We start from the raw sequence: 22,223 nt of genomic DNA on the forward strand, positions 1-22,223 counted from the left end.
ATACGGTTTATTTTTCAGCCAATCTTAAGCCTGTATTCAAAAATACTGATTTGTGTATGTTATCGTAAAAGTAAGGTCCTTTTTTTCTGATACAAAATTATACTGTATAACTTGATCCGAAAAAATCAACATTATTCCCCAAATTTGGGAAATTGTCCAAAATATGGATATGCTTGATTGATTCGTTCAGCAAATTGTTTATATTAATTTAATATGTTCGTAAATTCACTACGGTTTCTTAGTTGAATTTATAAAACATTAAAACGTATATATAAGTTTCAATGTTTTAACGTACTGGTATAAAACTAACAAAGATCATTCGAGTTTTATGTACTGTTTGATGAAATAGATTTACTGCACAGTCGTCCTACCTGTTTCAAAACTACCCCAGTAATATAGAGAAACACTATCTGTGAACAAGAGACTTATTAGAAGATCGCTAGCATGGCTAGAGAAGGAACTGCATTATAATTATAAATATCATAAAAGAATATGAAATCTATCACTGGAACAAGATCTTTGAAGTTTATTCTGCTTGATAAATCTTCAGAGTAAATGATTACTATTGTTTTGGGGTAAGTTATTGATGTGTGTATATAAATACTTCCTTCATTGACGGATATATGATATAGATTAATTAAGTGCATTATTGCCGATATTTATTTATATATATATATTTTTACGACTACATAAGCAGGATGAAATTCAAAGAAATAATTACTATTGTATTAAAAAGCGTATTGTAATTAAAATTCACGATTCTTAATTACTTCCTCTATAAATATACTTATATTAAGTTAAGTTTTCGCAAGTAAAATTAAATTTAATGGCGTATGAAGTTATGCGATTTAATATTCCGTTTTTTATTGTCGATGTAGTCGGATTGTTATCGTAAAATCTACAATGTAATTGCAAGGTATAATTCAGGTACTACCGTTTGGAGGGTTAAGCCGGTATGAATCGGGTCTCATTAGTGTATGCAGAATGTTTCCAATAAATTACTCTTGGTAGTCGAAGGAAGGAAGGAAGAGGAAAGGATAAAATAAGAAAGAGAGAGGAGAAGAGAAAGAGAGAATAAAGGAGAACTAAAAGGAACGAGGTTAAAGTTAAGATGACATTTACATTACTTAAGTACACACGAAGCCAATTAGGTTTAGAGTGTGTGCCTATGTACTCAGATGTATAAAGCTACGGAAGTTTGTTCGTATGGTCGGCCCCACTTTATGCTGATGTAAGAGGGGCATTCAGTAACCCTCACGGTCGTCCCGTGTACAATTCTTCTTAATTCGCTCTGGAAAAAAATCCACCCCCTCCCTTTTAGCCGAACAAAAAATCGATGACATATTATGGAAAGCTACAATGAAAGGTCGGTTCGTTTGTTGTACGGTGTGTACCGAATGGCATTGTATTGTAGTCCACTGAATGGACGCATAGCAGATTTTCTGATTGAATCATTCCTGGGTGTCCCGGTACAATAGAACTGTTATTAATGCTGTATACCATAAGGCTCATAATTGCATGAAATGATCCAGAAACGAGAACTATAAAGGTTGAATGAGAGCTCGGTACTACGAGTGGGGGAAGAGTGGGAGAAAGTTGCTTATTAATTCATCAGACTATTCTCCTCGAAATTACTTCCTTACGGAATTATGAAGGGTTAAATAAAAATTTATACTGTTTGCTACTTCAGACAGAGAAATGAAAAAAAAAAAATCACTTCATCCGGCGGAATTTTTTTGCAAGTTATTTTATATTTTATGCTTGAATAGTAACTTCGGTTACTTTTAACATGAATGAACCGTTAAATAGAATATGGTATAGTCTGTATTTATAAGCAGATTAATGGATTTGAATTCCGTATTAAGTTATTTATTTTTCCATTAAGGCAAAACACAATGGTAGAGTTATTAAAATAATAACAAATAATAAAGTTCTACTAATTTGAATTAACTATGATCGTTGATGGATATTAATATTTAATTTTATTCTTTATATCATTGATAGCCTTCTAGTAAGAAATCTGAACTGTGTTTATGGACCAAATCTGCTTTAAAAATTAAACTACATTATCACTTTTTTTATAAGGAAATCTTTGTAGATTATTTATAAGGCACCATATTACAGATTAGTGATCTTCAGTATCATTATGCTTCTTTTTAACATCAATAAAAGTTGGTTAAAGAACTTTTATTTAATGTTTTGTTTAGTGCAGTATTAAAAAAATGTTTTCTTAATTTTAATAGATTTTTTCTATGAATCGTTTTCATTGTTATCTTTATGTTAAATTTGCAAAAATATGAAAAATCTATTTTAACATTTTTACTTTTTAATTAATTTTAATTTAACTTTAATCGGCATGATTGATAATGTCAAAAGCTTAATATCTGTAAACAAAGAGAAAGAAAAATGTATATATTATTTATTTATTATCTAAAATTTAGTAATATCAGAACATAGTCTGAGCTGTGAACCACTAATAGATACTTTGCTCTTCATTACCATTTATTTAATTTTGATACGAATGCACACAGCATAATAGTTGTTTATGCAAATAGTATTGACTTTTTCTTTGAATGTTTATTCTTATTAGTGATGAGAGCGGAAACAGAAATCGATAAGAAGCATTATTCAACAGCATGTCACAAAGTAAAACGTAGTAAAATGCGGAAATTTGATGTGTCATTTTCTAACGATAACGATGTCATAAATATGACATTAGAAAGAGATAGCATTAAGTGACGTGTGCTTCAGAATTACAGCCCAGAGGTCGGTGTTACTCAATTACCCTGTCTTATCAACATCAGTATAGCAAGAATGAGCGTGGTAATATTATATACTACTATTTTCCCCAACATAGTCTATTATAGTTTTTCCTACTTTTGTAATTTACGTTTTATTTTTTATCTACTTAGATTTCTGTGCAAATAGTATCATAATTACTGATTTTTTTATTAATTAAAAAATGTGTACATTGACATTTTTGTTAGTCTATTGTTGTTTACAGTTTTGTTATTTTTTTAACAGTATCCTCTATACGTAAATAGAATTGTAGAAAAAATTTGTATAATGAAATGATTTCTGTGGGTAATGATGTGTATGTTGTGATATGATAGTGCGGTTTAATTGATGCTCAAAAATTCAGATAAATCCGTAAGATTGACGTTCCGATCTAACCTCTTTATATAAAAAATAGATTTTTTTATTACGACGAAACACATAAAGATGTCAAATTCATTTGATGTAAGTTCTATGTATTAGTTATTTTATTAAAAAAATATACGGAAAATTATTTATGACTAATGAAATATATGAAGAAAAAAATAGTAATTTCATTAAAAAAAAAAAAAACAGACATTTCAATTTATCACATTTTTTACCTCATTAGCTGATAAAAATATTTTCTGGTATGAAATAGATTTCATTTCATTCTTTCTTTATTACCAGTTTTGATTTAGGAATTCTTTCTTGTATTATCTCTAACTCAGAGTTTGTTGTTAAGTTAAAAATTGTTAGTGAATTTTAGACCTTGCATAACAGCTGATGGGAGCATCGTTGAATGTCAGAGTATAATCTTTTAGGTAATTTCATAAGAAAGCTAACTATTGTAATGGGTACCATGATTCGACTTTGACTTCCGAAAAATTCCGACATATCTTCGCGTTTCACACACCCCAGAACCACCGTCAGCTCAAAAGTTTATATTTCACTTTCTTGTGGACACGATAACTGCCATAATTTTTCGCCAATCACTCTCAAATTGTTCCTTAAAAATAACTCGTCCCAAAATCTCCGTCGAGTTCGTTAATGACCAAAATCGGACCATGGGGGTGGAAATGGGAGGAGCTTTTTCGAGAAAACAAATATAACAGTCTTATTAAGTAAAATATCGAATTCGTTTAAAGTTCATACTATTCTTTAGATAAGGGTGTAAAACTTCTATAAGCAAATTTTTTGATATCACTAACCATTGGCCCAGGGGGTAGAAAATATCGGGTTTTGAAGACAAAAAAATCATACCTTCTCAATAGGCACAGTATCCAATCGGTTTAAAGTGGTCGTTAGTCCTAAACATTACCTAAAACTTTTGTCTGAAACAAGTTTTGATATGACCAACCCTTACGGCAAGGGATGACCAAAATATTGCTGGAATTGTAAGAAGGTGCTAAGCAAACATGCTGGACTAAGATGATGCTGGCTTGTCGTATGCTAAACATGTGAAACTTTTTTCACATGCAACCATTGTCGTATTGAGTAAATTTGAAGTTTTTCTTAACTTCTAGGTAGAAATCTTTTTTATCCTTACCTAGCACCGGTGAAATCTACCTCCGCCTTCCGGCATACCGAAACGGATTTTTTGAAAATATAATCATACACCTTTTAAGTATATTGTAATAATAACTTGTGAATTCTTACATAAATTTAATTTAAAATAATCGTTCAAGTTATCAAACATTTTAAGGAATCTCATTATAAATTAAATAACATTTTTAAATTAATTATTAGTATTAAAAAAACTATTTCGTTATCGTTATTTTTTATCACTTAATAAAATGAAAAAATTAAAGTAGTATAATGTTCGAGGCAGTGCTTTTTCTAAGTAGATTGCATACAGTAACCTATTCCGTTACAATTTTTAAAGCAATTTTAAATCATTAACCCTTTTTCGCTTGTTTTAGCATTAGTTAATGAATCTTTTCAGTTGAATGTATAATGAGCTAACCGACATTTCTGATGCAATTCCTATGGTATACATTATGTTTTCAACTTGTTTATCTGATTATATTACCTACAACTATTTATATTTTACTGTAATTGCTTCTTTCTCTATAGTAGGTACATATTCTATAAGAAAACAAGAGTTCATCTAGATAACATCTTTAAGCATATATAATTTATAAATGTTTGCGAGCGCGCATGTATAAAATTATTTTATTTAAATTTACTTTTATTGTTTTATTCATTCTTTATTATTTAATTTTATCAATTTAATTTAATATGAATTTCTTAAAACGTAAGATAAACATACAGTGCTTTTTTATGTTAAATGATAGTAATCTAAAAATTCAATATTCCTAATATAAAAAAAATGGATCGTCAATTTTTCAAAGTTTTGTTAGATGTGTTAGGTAATATATTTAGTAGGTTTTAAATGTGCTGTTTCTTCCTAAAAGAAAAAAATTCAAATTGTGCTTTAATGTATTTGTTATGTTATTTATCCGGTTACAAATTTAACGAATGTACTCGATTTCAGGATTAGATCTGACAAATTCAAATCGAAAATGTATAATGATGTAAATATTATATGAATTATAAGAGATAACAGGTGTTTTATTTATAAAATTTATTTTATTTATATATATAAGTACCTGTAATTACTTATTTTTGTAAAAATTTGGTTTACACCATATTACCCAAGTCATGTGAAAAAAAAAATTCAATATTTTTCTTTATCCGTCATGTATAAGTCGTGTTTTAAAATAATACTTTTCAAAATATATATTCCAGAAAAAATATTTATCAGATGTTTTACTTCATTAAGATCGTTATCATAATTTTAAACATAAAAATACATGTAAATAAATTAATAAAAAAAAAAACAAACAAAGAAGAACTTTAGTACTATAAAGAGGACAAAGCCCTTATGTGCGTTTTGTTACTTATTTTTGGGATAACACTACTAGCAACAGTGTTTATATTTAATTATAGTTGAGCAACAGCTCTTTCCAGCCTCATGCCAACTTCCCGTTACATTATCCAGGTAATCAGACCTTGAGACTAAAAGTTTATTGGTAACGCGAACGTTCTGTGTGTTTCTATATTATTACCTGAATCAGATTTAGGATGTGTAGAATTTCAAAAATTAATTTAGAATATTGGTCATTTTTCTCTTGTAGGAAAAATTTATTTGTCATTTTTTCATTGAGATGCCATTTTTGTGGAAAAATGAAATAGAAGCTATTTTAATTACTAATGTATGAAATATTCGATAGTTAAAAGTAGTTTCTTCCACTTGTCCTGTTTACGGCAGAGGAAAGGAAAACAATTACAAAATTATTGTATACCAGCTGTTGTGATTTTTATATCCATTGCATTTTTTATTTTTGCGGTTTTAATTGTTTAAATATAAACACATATTTTGAATAGTAAATTGGAATTGCTTTTACATTTAAAACACTTTATTTTGCATAATTTATTCAATAAGTTAGTTTTATTTTATTGTTTATCTGTATTTCTCCTATGAAGTTCATTCTTTCAATCAACTATCTCACTAAAAAAAAAAAAATTAGAATGTCTTGAATGATAAACTTACCGCTGGATCTGAACAGTTGTTATGACTAAATATAATTATTTTTTATTAGGGAGAGAAGAACAAATCAATTTAAGTCAAGTATATTGGATACGGACCTGAAAAAACATTTTTTGTTAATTTCTAATACGTTAATATATTATTTTTTAAATTTTATACGTTTTTATATAATCTATTTTTTCTCTTTAAAAATAATAACTTGCTATTACGTAATTATTGTATTTTTTTTTTTGTATAAATTTAAATTGTCTGCCTCCTAGCATGCTCTTCACATGTAATTTCTGTGTTCGATTTTTGCAAAAATTATTGATTACTATAGATTTTTTTTTAACTTTCATCGTTTAATCAGAAAAAATATTGATTAAAATTTATCTTCACTTTTGGAAAAGAAAACATGTAGCGGATAAAACCGAAAAAATGCTAAAGATGCTACTTCTTAAAAAAATTTAACTACTATTAACACTAATCGATTAAACAACTATTATTTCTTGTTATTTTTCCGTAAAATTATTTAATTTAAAATGCTTGCTAATAAAAGAGTGCTTGTTGAATAGTTTAATCTGTGACGTCAGCAAATATTATCGTTGCATATTGTTAAGGCTAAGTTTAAATTTACTGATATTATTATATTTACTTCATACGTAAGTTTTTTAAATATAATTTTAATTAATTTTCTTCGAAATGAATAATGTAGTAATATTATTAAATTTAATCTATAGGTGAAGAATGATTTTTCTTACTGCTATTACTTGCACACATGTAGGCCTACAGATTATTATTAATTATAAAAAAAAGTTAATGTGAAAATCCACAAGGTTATGTAGTCGCTTTATTATAAATAAAGAGTAATATGATTGTACGTAACCTCATAACGTTCTGCGATTGGAATACTGTGATGTAAACTGCATCATATTGTTTTATTTATATACATAAAACTTTAAGTAATAATGAAAAAACAAACCATATTTTAAAGGTTATATAGTTTGTTAAAAACAGTGGAAAAGAGAGGGGAAGTACGTTATGAAGGAAGCAAGAGAAGTTTAGTGGTAGCCGGGGCAGCCCCTAAGAGTTATGTGCGAATGTCAGCAGATATTGCGTCGGTTTCGTGTTTCATGAACGGTGTTCATTTGGATAAGCGCCTAACGGGTGATTTATATCACCTGGTTTATTGAGCCAAGGTGGGATGGAAAGGGTGGTGGCATACAAGAAATTAAATTCTTTGGTCGGGGGTTCGAGGGGATAGGATATTGTAGGAGAAAGGGGTGGCTTGTCGGTTGCATATGAGTCCGTCCGTATTCTCGGCTTCAACTTAACTTTGGTCTTCCTGTATGTTGTTACAGGTTACCGACCAGGATTGGTGGAGTCAGCGCAGATTGACTGGCCGACAGGTACATCGCCTCGCTCTCTATCGATTCAAATTAAGGTGATACAACGTATATCAATATTATTAAATTAATGTGTACAAATAAATAGCCGACCAGCTTTTTCAAAGTTATCTGTTTATGTTATTGATGTTCATAATTAATAAACAGTATTCATATATTTTTTCTCAAAATAAAATACAGTATTTTCAGTAGTTATATATGTTACAAGTAATGTATATAAATTCTGAAAATCTTAAATTTTTCTTTTAAGTAACACTTTTCTGTTTTTATAATTTCAGCTTAGTCTGGATTCAAATTATATCACAATATTTAAAAAAAACCTTCAAAATCATTCCTGATATTGTGAAACTAAAAATTTAGAGCTTACTTTTAGTGGTCATTAAGAATACAAAAAATAATTTTTTTTCAATATTTTTCAGTTTAATTTTTTTCTATTTTATTACTTGGAAGTTTTTTTATATCTAAAGTAAATATAATGGATAATTTTTATTGAAGTAAAAACCGATTGAAAACCCGTATACTATGAATTCATTGTAAGAGTGGAATAAAATTTGTTTTGCAAAATTGCAAATAATTTGAATTAATTTTGGGGGCTGATCGATGAATCCTACCCTATTAAATAGCATTTATATGTGTATCTGTCCGCCCTCCTTAGCTTAGCCCATAAAACACCAGTAGTCTGAGTGATGTCATTCCGTTCAACAAGAAGTAATAATGTGCTTAGATAACAGGCGCCGGAATGTACCGATCACTAACGGAAAGTCCCGATTCGTTAGTACATGTCTCGTGGTCAGAATGTATACTTGTTATATTATATATTTATTACTTGTACTTGTTATTATTTATACTTGTAATATATATATATTTATTTCTTCAATCGATATATGTATATGCGAAATATATATTACGAGCATTTTTTTTTATGTGATTGTTTTTCTTCATAAAATAATTACTCAAATTAACCGTGATATAACTGGAAAACTGTTTCTTCTGACCATCCTTCATCATCCTTTTCTTATTTTATTTGATTTTCATATTCATTCTTCATCGGATATTCATTTTCATTTAAAAAAGGAACTAACACTTTTTTATTATTAATTCTGTTGTTTTTTTTAATTCACCATATAAATTCATGTTTTCTATTATTATTTAATACTAAATTTTTATTAATGTTAAATATATTTTTATAGTTCTATTTAGAGCTCATTACAGAGTACTCTGATTGAATTATGTGAAGTTTTTCTGTTAAGAGAATTGTTATTCTAATATCGTTAAAATATATCATCTTTTCATCTTTTAAGAAGTAATAATACTTTTTTATTTATTAAGTGTATGAAATCAGAAATACTAATTATTATGATCTCCGAGATTAATCAGAAGAAGCAGTAGCTTAAAAAATCACCATTAACCAAAAATCGATGATACAAATTGTCCACACTGGGCAATAAGAACCAGTAAAGTTTATTTTAGTTCTTTGGATGAAGATGTAATCAATTTTGGACACCTAATAATCCCATTCCGAGACCCCGCCCACCAGAGTAACCCACCCGGAGGACCTAGCTGCGGAGGGCGTGCCGTAGGCACGCTGGCAGAAGCTAGTAATATTAATAAAGTACTTCAATATTAAAAAAAACCTAGCAATGATAAAAATTGACTTACCTGAAATACCATAAATCGTAAACTTTTTTATAATGCAGTTTTGACTGATCCAATTTACCTGTTTTTTTAAATCTGTAATGTTTATTCAAGAATGATTAAGAAAATAAAAAAAAAATACAGAGATTTTAAACGCAAATTCTCAAATCATAATTATAATACACTCAGAAAACATACATTTTTAGTTTCTACTCAGTAGATCTCTGCATATGAATTTTGGGTCCTTGTTGTATGGTCATTATTACGTATAATAAAATCGGGGAAATTTACAAGAAGCTGACAGATTTGCTCGTGAAAAGGACAATATGTGCTGTAGATGATTTGATGGTTTTTATATAAAGTATTTAGTACTTTCTCATCTGTATATGTAAATTAGCTTTAATATATTCGTGAATAATCTGTAATTAATATATGATTTACATATACAAAAGCTATACTTAGATATAACAACTGTTCATGCTTTTTTTTTATGGTTAATTCACCATATAAGCTGGAAGCATGAGCATAAAAATATGAAAGGTGATTTGTTAGCCTATGAAAACTACTATGCCTGACTGGGATTCCAACCCGGGACGTCCGTATGAAAGGCGAGCGAGACGTATCACCACCGAAATAGAAGGTGCGGCGATTTTATTCACCATGTTCGATTCATAGTCCTATACTTAATTCATTGAGATGAATTAAGTATTATAGATACGAAAATTTTGTTGAATTCCGTTATGCCTTGCTGTGCCGACCTGTAACATAGATGAAACAAATTTTACCTCCATTAAACCAGTTTTATTAGATGATTATTACTCAAAGAAACACAAAATTTCTTAAAAAAAAAAGTTTTTCATTTAGTTAAACATTTCATTTTTACTTATACAGGTAATAAATCTATATAGATAGTCTCTAAAAATCAAAATAATCATGTTTACAGGTTGTGGCCTGCGGCTGTGTAGTATAGTTTACTTCATATAATAAATCAACTCGTGGTACAATAAATCAGAGAAAGACATTGATTATGTAATATATAGATATGTATATATATAAATGTATATGAATAACCAACCGCATTGTTCATCTTGTACAGGTTTTCTGTCATTCTGTCATTTGTAAATAAACATATATGTTTTCACTCTGTCACTCAAATGTTTCTATCATTTGTCGAAGATTAACTGTAATATAACTCTTGTATATAAACCATGCATTTATATGAATGCATGGTTAATAACACTTTATTATTACGGTGGGCTTTCTTTTTATAGGAGAATTTATTTGTTTTATTTTATATTAGAGTGATTAAATAGAATAGTTCGTCGATTATGGCGGGGACTGCTTTCCTCGTAAATTATGACCTTAGAATTAATTTTAATTTACAAATTTGGCGTTTAGGTTTTGATATTGTTTTATATATATATATATATATATATATATATATATATATGAATACACTGAATTATAAAAATGGAAATAAAATTTTTTCTGGTAAACGAAAGAAATTATTATCTTATTTTCTCAGTAAACTATTCTAAAACGAAAATCTAAACTATACAGGTATGGATAAGTTCATAAAATGTTATACTAGTTTTGCAAAACGCAGTATCACGATGATTGTAACCGTGTATAACCAAATCCTTACACTTTTTTGCATCTGCCTTACTCATACAATGAAAACTGTTTACATCCTTTTTTAATAGGGATAACCAAAATCCATCTGAGAAATCCATCCGGAAATCTTAATTTCTTGTAACTTAGAATAATAAAATCTATATCGATTTTATTATATTGACAGAATAATGTGTTATACGATAGAATATTATATCGATAAATATTTCAAACAATATTGATAGAATAACATTGATATTCTATGAAAAGATCAAGAATAAAACAACTTACGTTAGTACTTGGTATAGATTTAAAAAAAAAAATTATTACTTTTTTTTTATTCGTGGTATGTACGTTGCAAAATAAGCAACCTCCCCCGTGCCCCTGTGAGGTGAGGTTGATTATAAGACATGTAAATGAGGTGTAGTCTTGTACAGATTCAGGCCGACCATTACTTAGATGTGTGTTTAATTGATACCCAATCACAAAAGTACACCGATATCCACTATGCAGTATTTAAATCCATATAAAAGCAACCAACTTTTACGACTATTTGAACGCATGAACTTTTGATTTCGAAAACCAGCTGTTAAATAATTGATTTGCGACGGCGAGTTTAATCACTAGACTAGCCTGCTGGGCTTTTAAATGTTGATCTACAAAAATACGTCCAGGTTGAACAAAAATTCCCTGGGAAGCACTGAGTGAGAAAGAAAATGATGGAAGCATAAAAATTAATTTAAATTAAAAAATATTATAAAAATTTTTTTTTGAAAGACGAATGCATGGTTTACATACTGAAATACATTTTTTAGTTTATGTTCGTAACGCGTTTTACAATATACAAATATAATTTAATTTTATACTTATATATTACTGAGTATTCTGTGATACCAAACTTAGTGGCAGTGCTCTTTACTAAACTGAGCATAAAACTGTTTACAAAACTGCATAAACTGTTTACTAAACTGGGCATAGTAAGCTCATTTAAATGTTGATGTTCAAGAATCCAGTTTTCTGTACATAATTACTCTCAGAGAAAGTGATTATTAACTATTGCTACCCACACCTTTCTTTAATTTTTGGAGTCAAAAGAATAACCGGAAAATCTTTGTGTAAAAATAATATATCATGTACATTGCCACCAATCAGCGGCAATGGTACTCTTTCCACCGGGAAAGTGGTTGGTGGTTCTTAAAAAGTAAGACTATCTTAAGTACGCTCAAATTTATGTTTTCAGTCAAGAAACCAAACCCTAAATAGATTTTCAAAAATTTTACTAACAGTTGAATAGAAATACCCTTAGGAAATCTGTATTTTCGAAATTCTGAGCGATGTTGACTGAGTAAAACCTTCTTTGAGTAGAATAGCTTGTACTTCTTACATTCGTCACAGCTTTAGAAAAGAATGAGAAGTAATGTGAATCAGTAAACAAATATATTCTTATCTGTGGATATTAATGAGTTTTATATATATTATCTCTAACTAGTGTGGTGTGTCCATACCGTTTATTTAGTGAGGTTGTCTCTATTATTCTGAATGATTACAAATAAACATATTGATTGTTTATAAAAAAGAAATAACTTTTATATATAAAGACAGTAACTAATATGGTTTTACACGGAATATTTTTAAGTTAGTTCAGCTGCACGTGTTGACGTCAATACTGATTATTGCGTCGCATAACCAGTCTGGCAAGATGGCCCGCTACTCTTGAGGGAAAAGGCTTTTTTTTTGTGCTCGAATTAGCCTAAATGAATTCAAACAAAGCAATACATTTACGAATGGGAAGCGCTATTAGAAACGACAGGGTGTTTGCGTAAAAAAAATGTTCTGCAAGACCTTCCGTATCAGAACAATTTCCGTATTAACCTGTGTACAACTAAGTCCAAATAAATCAAGTAGATTAAAAAATTAAGAACAACAAATTCTGCAACTGATCATGTAAAAAAAAACTTTGTGGAAACGGTTGGATGCCTTATAAATTACAGTTAAACAAAGTTCAAGTAACCTAAAATCTTATCTAAAGATTTCTGTGTAGATATGCAGGAACCTGTTGAAGAAGATAATTTCTTTCAGAGCCTAACTTTTTGGTGACTAGTGTACATTTCACGTTAATTAAAAGGTCAATAGACATATTGTACGAATACGGCGAACAGAAAACACCATAGAAACAGTGCAATATACTCGTATACGCGATTCGTCTAAAGAAAACTTCTTTGTACTGTTTTGCACGAAAAAGTGTAAAACTTATTTTTTTACAAACACACAATAAACGGAGGAATTTATCTTGACACGTTAAGTGATTGGTTAATTCTTAACTCGTACGGACAGAACTTCATTGTCGTACAAAATTGAGTTCCGCCTCATTGGCACATAGAAATACGAAACTGTGAAGTTGAACACCATCCAAAACGTTCAATTATAGGTGAAACTGACAAAAATAAGGCGATGGTAATCATCTTTAAAACATGGTTGCTTCATGTAATAATCTTTCTGTTCCCATACAATAGTATCTAATACTTATAATTTTGCTAAGTTACATTTCGTTTTATGAGATTTTGTCATAAAATTCATTAGTGAAGAATTTAATAAAATCTCTCCTTAATTTTGTTGTTATTTTTAAGATAATTTTATTGATATTAGAAAGTATATAAATATGAATAATAATGAAAAATGAAAACTATTCGCTACGTGTATTTGAATAAAAAAATGGCAACTGACTGAGAATCGCTTTGACGCTAGTTTCTCAGACATAAAGCATAATAAGTCTGATGTTTTAATTTTAAATTGAATAGAATGTTCAAAAGATCGCTTACTCTCTCTCTCTCTCTCTCTCTCTCTCTGTGTGTGTGTGTGTGTGTATCATACACACACGCAGAGACACAGAGAGAGAGAGTTGGTACGTTGGCCAGCAAAAAATTCAGGAATTTTCGACAAATCCTGGACAGTAACAAAGTTTTAGACCAGGTGTTTTTATTTCTCCAGCGTTATAATATTCTACATACTTCTTAATTCTGTTTTCGATTATTTTTTTGTAGTAGTTTTATGTTTTTGTGTTTTAAAATTTAGTTTAAGTTTTTTGTTTTGTCTTCATTTTTAATATTTTAGTTTGTTTTGATTTTGTTTTTAAATTTCTACTTTAAGTTTTCATTTTGTTTTAATTTTTTTATTCTATTGTTTTTGTATTTATACTTCATGTTTTGTATTCCAGGCGTTTTTATTTAATTTTTTATTGTAAATTTTTGAAATTTAGTTTTTTACAACACATACATCGTGTTCGGGCGATGATAACGCCGAAGCGTTTTTCGCCCAGCAAAAAACCAAATAAAAAAAAGATTTTCAGAGTTAATTCCTTACGATCACTTTTTGTGGAGGTTTATAAAAGGCAAAATTTTTGTCTCTCCCGTTCACGTTGATTTAAATGGCTTAAAACAGGACTTTACGAATACTGTTGCTATTGTAAAGCAGAATAGTCTTTCACGAGTTTGGGATAAGTGTACTACCTTATTGACATCTATCGATTGACCCAAGGTAGACACATAAAACATTTACAGATACAAACTTTAAGACGATAAAACTGTGTAAGTAATAATCTCCAAACTTGAAAAATAAATTTCTTGCAAACCATCAGATGTGTCTGTTTCACTTGCAATTACCCGATATATTTATAATCAGAAATGCAAATCAATTTTCATGATTCTGTTTTTTATTGTGCACATCACAGCTTGTAGCAATTACGTTTATACAGTACTTATACAAACCAAGATATAATGATGAAACAGTTAAAGGTAACCGGAATCAAGGTTTAAATGTACATTTTAGTTAATGATGACCAATATCCGTATATAAAAATTATCCCAGCATACATAGTATAACCCACCGGGTTGGTCTAGTGGTTAACGCGTCTTCCCAAATCAGCTGATTTGGAAGTCGAGAGTTACAGCGTTCAAGTCCGAGTAAAGCCAGTTATTTTTACACGGATTTGAATACTAGATCATGGATACCGGTGTTCTTTGGTGGTTGGGTTTCAATTAACCACACATCTCAGGAATGGTCGAACTGAGACTTGTACAAGACTACACTTTATTTACACTCATACATATCATCCTCATTCATTCTCTGAAGTATAATCTAAAAGTAATTACCGGAGGGTAAACAGGAAAAATAAATAAAGAAAGAAAGCATACATAGGATAGTACTATAAAGAAGCAAATTTTACCTGTGATTATTACAATGCAATTTTTTTTAGTAATTTAAGTTCGAATCAGAAAAAACGATTTTTAAGTACGGGAGCGTCTCGGCTTTTCATCCGGAGGTCCTTGGTTCGAATCCCGGTCAGGCATGGAATTTTTCATACGCTACATTTCCATATCCCACGAATAAGCTTCAAGTTTATGTGGCGATATCATCAAGCAAAATAAAAGAAAAAATAATAAAAAAAAATGACTTGTGTAAGCAATTCTTTTCATACTTAGCCTATTCAGTGCTATTACTGGACTCTAGTAATCATATATATTCATCTGGTAATCATCTTTAAAACATGGTTGCTTCATGTAATAATCTTTCTGTTCCCATACAATAGTATCTAATACTTATAATTTTGCTAAGTTACATTTCGTTTTATGAGATTTTGTCATAAAATTCATTAGTGAAGAATTTAATAAAATCTCTCCTTCATTTTGTTGTAATTTTTAAGATAATTTTATTGATATTAGAAAGTATATAAATATGAATAATAATGAAAAATGAAAACTATTCGCTACGTGTATTTGAATAAAAAAATGGCAACTGACTGAGAATCACTTTGACGCTTGTTTCTCAGACATAAAGCATAATAAGTCTGATGTTTTAATTTTAAATTGAATAGAATGTTCAAAAGATCGCTTACTCTCTCTCTCTCTCTCTCTCTCTCTCTCTCTCTGTGTGTGTGTGTGTATCATACACACACACGCAGGGACAGAGAGAGAGAGAGAGAGAGAGAGAGTTAAAATTATTATTATTCTGCATAACTGTACATTATACGTGTTCATCAGATGGTTTTTACAAATCTAAAAGGTGTCCGAACAGTATTATTGTTGGTAGGAATTTAAGAAGTTGCAAATTTTCTTTTATATCATAGTTGAGAATTGATTATCAGCAGCTGCTTTTTTCAGTAGAAATAGTATTCTATTATGTATTCAAATGAAAACACGATTTACTCCACCACCTTGTTCTCCTACTTTCTGTTTCTGACAGCATCTTTGCTTGATTATTCCCACATTCAATGAAAGTACACACGCGCGTGCACCGAACTCAGAAAAAAAGTTATATTTTATTGAACTGACATTTTCATTGTAAAATGTTTGAAATTATACCGATAATGTGTCTATTATATACGAAGATTTTATTAAAAAAACTTTAAAAAAAAAAAAATAAAACATATTAATATATGGAAATATTTAAATCGATATTGTACTAAATTTTTTTTGTTAGAATTTGCGTTTTCTCAATATTAGTGTTAAGTATTACTGAATAAATAAGATTTTTAAAAAACTTATTTCGAGTTATTTTAGTTATTTGTACTCTTCTGGAAAACCATTAGAAATATCTAAAAATTAAATATATAATTATATCAAAAGTAATTTCGATTACATGTCTTTAGAGAATAGATTACAATATTATGAACAGGTAGGGTATAAAAAGTTGATTTTAAATGTTTGGTGTAATCGTAACATTAATAGGCGACTTTACGTGAGTTTCAAGTCATTTAAAAAATGAGTCATTCTCAAGAATAACAATTTCCATGCCAGCCGTACTAAAGAAGGTAAGAAGTGATTTCCTGTTCTTTTTTATACTGAACTAAATACACCACTTCATATCAGCGTGCAAGCTTGTCGAAATTTAATTGATCCAGCCTTAAATGAAACACTACCATTCTCTTCACCCCCATGGACTGGTAGTATAGTAAATATGATTATTCTCTGAAAAAAAAAAAAAAAAAACTATAACTGATCCACCTTGTTTCTTAGGTTTTTTACATACGTTAGTCATAAGACATACTGAAACAGTTAATGTAGACCAACAAATGAATATACCCCAATCTGATCAGAAACAATACGTTATGTAAACTGTTACAGTTCATCAGGAGATAAAATAAATTATATGTTATTGAATACTAATAGAAAGTAGGGCCATAAGTAGGGCTACAGTCAGTCAATTGGAGCTGTTTAGACGCAAGTACATATATATTTTTTAATTTAAGTTTTTGTTTTTGTAAAACCTTTACTATTCACTGTATGACAAAAACTCGTCTATGATTATTTCAGTAGTTAAATTATGTGAATTCCTTTGTAATATGCATACTCTTTCTAATAAAACTGAGGGTGAAAAAACATACTGATAGAAATCTTAAGTGGGTAAAAAAAATTGAGATATTTTCGTGTTTGAAGTAAAACTTGACCTCTTTCAATTCCAGGATTAATTTATTAAAATAAAAATTAAAATCGGTTTTTTTTTTACCGTCTGGTGATTGTAGTTAGAATGCGGATTGTTGATATTGTCTGTTTTTTTTTTTTTTAGTTTCAGTTCTACTTGGAAAATTAGTTTAGTTACTTTTAGTTTAAATTTTTTATTTTATTAGATAGTCTACATTTAAACATAATGCACTATACTTCTATGGTCTATTATTTATTTATTTACTAAGGAAAAATTATTTATTCTATATTAATTTTTCCAGTAAGTAATGTATTAAAATACAATATGAACATCGCTATAACGCGGCCATCCAGAGACGACTCATATCCGCGTTATCTCAAAGATAAAGGGATAAACGATAAAGAAAGCAATGCCAGTTGAGTTAATATTGTATCAAAATTAAAATATTACCGAATGTTACAGTTAAAAATGAGAATATTATGGTAGAAAGTAAAATGTAAAAAGTACGTATTGTGCAGTACTTATTTTTGTTGTTGGATTTTATTTTCACTGTTTTTTGGAACGGTAAACTACGGTAATTGTACAGTTTTTTAAGCACTTTCTCTTTTAGCCTATTTAAAAATACAAAACTGTAGTAACTGATTTGAATTCAAAATACCATAAAGTAATATGCAATAATATATTAGAACGCGTTATTATATTTGCACAATGCATCTGAAGATTAGGAAAAGTGTTAAATCAACATAAATGTTTGACATCGTTATTTGTGTCTTCCTGTTTGTAATGTACAGGTAGGCGTAATTTCATAAATCTAAATGGATTAGCGTATTTGTTTATTCTGCTTAATTTATTACTAAATACGTATACGTAGTAGTTAAAATGCGTTCCGTATACTTAACAAAATAAAAATATTTTTATATTTAATAACCGTTTATTTTCGGAGGAACATTCTTCTATCCGCGTTATTTTGAACAGCGTTATAGCAAGATCGTAATGTATTTAACAGAATGATATTGCATCATATATGAAAAATTATAGACTGCATTTACATACACGCACAGGATTTATAAATTTCACACAGACCTTTACAATAGAGGATATATAGTTAAATAATAACTCTCGAAATGGATAATATTCTGTCATTGCATACGATTTTATTGCGTAAAATTCTAAATTGTTAAGTAAGTTATTATAGATACGATACGTTATACCTGTAATTTTTTTAATATGGATTTTTTTATGTACCCGATTGGTATAAATTGACAAAACGGTTGATTAAAAATTAACGGTGCATTTATATTTGCCTGTGCGTTCGCGTACGCGTGTGCAAGTGGAAACGAGATAAATATTAATGGTGTGTGGTGTTGCATAGCGAAAGTGTGATTATGGGTAAGTGTTGGTCGGATAGGTCCGCACAACTTGTCCTGCAATCGCCCCGAGCGTAGAAAGTCGATAATTGTATTTGAACACGAGTAGATAACAAATGGACTGAGCAGGAGATTTCTCCTGCTGACAAATTGCTTTATTGATGTGATAAATAGAGGGAGTTATCGGTTAAGCTGGTTCAAAGTGCATTAGCTATCCGGCAGGAGCTAGGAATCCTCTCTCATCATAACCTTCTCGATTGCTTGTAAGCCTAAAACTTACAACTCTAATTTATTGAAAAACCACATTTTTACTTATTTAATTGTCAAATCTACCGATTCTTTTTCTCTACCATTTTTTTTTTAAAGAGTTAAAAAGAATTTATTGTAGTCAAAGAAAAACTAAACAAGTCGTAGTGTTAATTCCTTAGTGTGTGTGTGAGTGCGCACAGGCCTAATTCTCTTAATCACTCTCTCTTTTTCCATGTGTGTGTGCGCGTGTGTTACATTGTTAGTTATAATTCTAGATATTACTGTGAGTACAGCAGTTTATTCAGACTGTAAAAACAGACTTATGCAGAATTTAAATGGAAAAAAAAATTATATAAGTATAAAAAAAATTAAAATTAGATTTACTATTTATTTAATTATTATTAGATGAACATCAACTTAAAAAACTTTCAATAGAATATTTCACAAAAAGAAAGAGAATTTTATTTATCTTGGTTTTTTTAAAGATAATTTCTCTTAAAAAAATACTTTTTATACTTTTATGACTTTTGTACGTAAAAGTGTAAATTAATTTAATATGGTACAGAAAATATCAGTAAATAAATTGCAAAATATTATTAAAAGTGAATAAAAAATAACTAGAATATATATATATATATATATATATATATATATATATATATATATATATATACTTATGAGTTTAAAAATATTTTTGTAAAATTACACGTTGAAAAAATATTAAAATGATAGCATCAGTAAGATTAAAAGTGCATTCCGCTATCTGTTTATCTATCATTACTTAATTCCCCTTTTTTATTTGTTTTTAGTTTAAGATTATTAAATCCCTTATTATCTATATAGTTGGAGAAAGTACTTCAGTAAAATTTCCTACTTCTTAAGGTGAGCAATTGTCCACAAAGTAATATACTTAAAGTTACAACGTAGAGCCTATAGTCTATTATTGTTATATAACTGGTTAGGGAATAAAACTACTTAAGAAGAAATTAAAGTCGGGGAGAAAAACAGCCCGATTATTACGCAGCTATAAAGTAAGACTAATTAAACAAAGATTATAGTCAGAATTAAGAATGTGCCTAGCTAGTTTTTTTAGTAATTATCTATTTATAGTGTCTCTGAATCTGTTACATCTTTTCAATTTAGCCTTATATAACTAATTGCTTTGATGTGCATTTACCATAGATATCTTTGATATATTTCCAGTACAAAGAAATGGCATTATAGTAAATTAACTCACTTCGGTTTGTCTGAAAAAAAATTAACTCAACGAACCGGTGCGATTTTACACAAATCGCTGTTATATATTGCGCATCGCATAAATGGAAAAAAGACAGTTTTGGAGCCTACATTTACAGAAATGACAGATTACCACCTGTCATCTGATCATCAGAAAATATAATTTTGTAGAAAATATTCAATATTTTTTTGTTTGGTCCACAACATGTGTATTTAAGTGTTGGGTTGAAAAAGGTACTTCTCTCAAAGTGAATTTTTGATACCAGTTCAAACATTAATAAGAATATTGGTTAAGAAATGTCTGTTTCTGCTCATACCCTTAAATGAAAATCTATATTTATAAATTCTATTATCCTTTAAGAATTATGAGAAACCTACATATGCAATGTCACCACTTTTTGTTGACCGGTTTAAAATAATTTAGTTGAAAAGAATCGAATTTTCTTAAGTTTTTTAAATTATAGATAGATAATAAAGAAATATAATAAATATGTAAAACAGAATATAAGCATAAATTTACAAATTATAAAGTTTTTTTCTATTTTTCACGTATAGAAGGTATGTCGGCACGAATAAAAGGACCCATACTGCCTTTATCAGAACAATGAAACTATAAGTAAATTGTACAGTATTAAGATTTCTTCTTACTTAATATTTTACGAAATGGCTGATGTAGTATATTATACTATTGATTACGACTAGTGTAAAGGTGAATTCCTTTAAACTCCAGTTATGCGCTATTTTACATCAAAATTTATTGAAATCTAAATCTTTTGGTAACACGAACTTATATCCTTCATCTTTAAATTATTTAATAAAATTATTTTCTCGGTTTTTTTTTGGCTAGAAATAAATCATCTACATAGGTAGATTAAATTATTTTGTTTTTTCAATATATTTTTTCTTTTTTATATTTATTTTTTAATTAAATGTAATATTTTCAAAAAAATATGTTCCTTATTATTCCATTATTTCAAGGTAACGTAATGTCAATAGTAAAAGCTTTAGTTGTTAGATGTATACATCCATCCAACTGGGCTGTTTCTTAAGCACGTCGTTATGAATTATTGAGTTCTCGTTATGACAAATGTTCATGCTATGGTTACAAACCAATTCATTTTAAGAAATGAAAAGTAAAACTTCTTAAAGATTAAAAATTACTTTATAGTTTGATTCTTTTCGGAGTCTAGATAATTGCATTTATTCACAAGATTATGATATTGCATTGCTTCATAATTTTTATTATAAATGAAAGTTGCATATTAACCTGGTGGTGCATATTACCTATGCAGAAACTGATTAATTCTACTAGTAAATTTATAACCTGGGATGGTAGTTGAATTTGTAGGAGGTAAATAATTTTAAAGGAAAACCATTTAAAATCTACTATTCCTGAACAAATTTGGCAGTATTTTTATGGAAAACGTTTTATGTAAGTTAATTATAATCGAATGATTTTTTTTTAAATTGCTCGAACTGTAATAAACTTTTTTTCTTCAAAAATCGCATGTAAACTATTTCGCGAAGCCAGTGTACGTTTGCATTAAAATTTTAATTAATATTTAGAATTTCCCTGAGTTTTAATTTTTGTCACTAACTAACGTACAGTTAATACACATATGCAGCCTGGAATAATGAATAAAATAAATTAATTTCTTGAACCTTTAGTCGCAGATTCATTAATGAGAACTTATTAAATAGATAAAGTACGGTTATGATGTTAGATATGTATGCAAATGAATTGAACATTTTATTATCTTGTAGACATTTTAATAATATTTTAAATTAAAAAAAAAATATATATATAGTAATAATAGTAATAAAATAAAATGACGAATAACTATAATTAGAAAGCTAAATTAATCTTTTATATAATTTATGATAAGTTATAAACTTGTCTGTTCAGTATATGATACTTGTGTCTTGTAGTTAATAGCATCATGAGCTGCTCACACCAGGTGTCCGTCCCAGCCATGCCTGATGGATAGATAATTAATGTTCACCGTCCTTTTATAA

General features: G+C 28.7%; 1 protein-coding gene across 2 annotated transcripts in view; it reads left to right on the forward strand.

Moving 5' to 3' along the window:
• The window catches only part of LOC142319147 (rhombotin-1), a 728,716-nt gene that overhangs the window by 221,126 nt on the left and 485,367 nt on the right, over positions 1-22,223 (forward strand). Inside the window, exon 2 of one of the 2 annotated variants that reach the window (XR_012755112.1) lies at positions 7,648-7,730. The exons of the other annotated variant lie outside the window; for it this stretch is intronic. The gene's annotated coding sequence lies outside the window, so the exon portion shown is untranslated. The remainder of the gene's footprint in view (positions 1-7,647; positions 7,731-22,223) is intronic. 2 annotated transcript variants of the gene reach the window in all.

This window comes from Lycorma delicatula, chromosome 2 (assembly GCF_047948215.1).
Source record: "Lycorma delicatula isolate Av1 chromosome 2, ASM4794821v1, whole genome shotgun sequence".
Classification (NCBI taxonomy): Eukaryota; Metazoa; Arthropoda; class Insecta; order Hemiptera; family Fulgoridae; genus Lycorma; species Lycorma delicatula.